This window comes from Pteropus vampyrus, unplaced genomic scaffold (assembly GCF_000151845.1).
Source record: "Pteropus vampyrus isolate Shadow unplaced genomic scaffold, Pvam_2.0 Scaffold22, whole genome shotgun sequence".
In the NCBI taxonomy this organism is placed as follows: Eukaryota; Metazoa; Chordata; class Mammalia; order Chiroptera; family Pteropodidae; genus Pteropus; species Pteropus vampyrus.
In genome coordinates, this window is record NW_011888803.1 from 12,102,651 (window position 1) to 12,103,551 (window position 901).

The 901-nt window shown below is 35.4% G+C and overlaps 1 pseudogene; it reads left to right on the forward strand.

Annotated features, from left to right (window-relative positions):
• Positions 1 to 289: 289 nt before the first annotated feature.
• Positions 290 to 408, forward strand: LOC111736849 (annotated as a pseudogene).
• Positions 409 to 901: the final 493 nt, after the last annotated feature.

Genomic DNA, 901 nt, shown 5'->3' on the forward strand with positions numbered 1-901 from the left:
GTATGGCTTTAGATTTTCTAATATTATAGGGAAAAGGTGACATTTTCCAAAAGTTCTCCCTACTTGAACATGAGGAAAACTATGCTTAACCAAAACCAATGGGAAAAAATAGAATTTGCTTTCTAGAACATCTATTAATTAATTAATTATTTTACCAAATTTAGGTTGAAAAATTCAAATTGTTGCCAATCACTTCCCATCATCACCAACGCCACATCAACGTTTGGATACAGAAGAAATCAGCAGGTCACTCCATGGTAGCAAAGGTTCACATCAAACCTAGAAACACGTCCATGGCCATGTCACCCTGAACAAGCCGGATTCTGTCTGATCTCGGAAGCTAAGCAGGATCGGGCCTGGTTAGTACTTGGATGGGAGACCACCTAGAAAGACTAGGTGCTGTAGGCGTAAAAAATAAAAAATAAAGGGTTGTAAGCTGACAAGGTCCTTGCAATCTGTGAGGTCAACCACGGGTTGCATCATCTAAAACAAAACAAAACAAAACCTAGAAACACATGCATTAGAAACCCCTGCTTCATTCAGGTATCCCCACAGGAATTTCTACAACCTAGCAGATAATTGGAGACACTTCTAACAGGAATTTGAGAATGTATTTTAAAAGACAATAACCTATACCCTATAAGTGCTGAACCCTTCAGAGAGTCTGGCTGTGTAAAATTCAGGACATAATGAATTATCTTGGAATTAGAAATTAAAAGATGCAAAATTCAATTATTAAACAAAATACAACTAGTAAACAACCAGGAGAAAATGTTTATCTTGATAGTAATTAGAAAAGCATAAATGAAAACATCGAGAAGGTTTTTCTTTTTTCTTAAACTAATAACAAAAAGTAAAAGATAATTCTAAAAATCAGCAAGAGCAAATGAAAGATATGCTC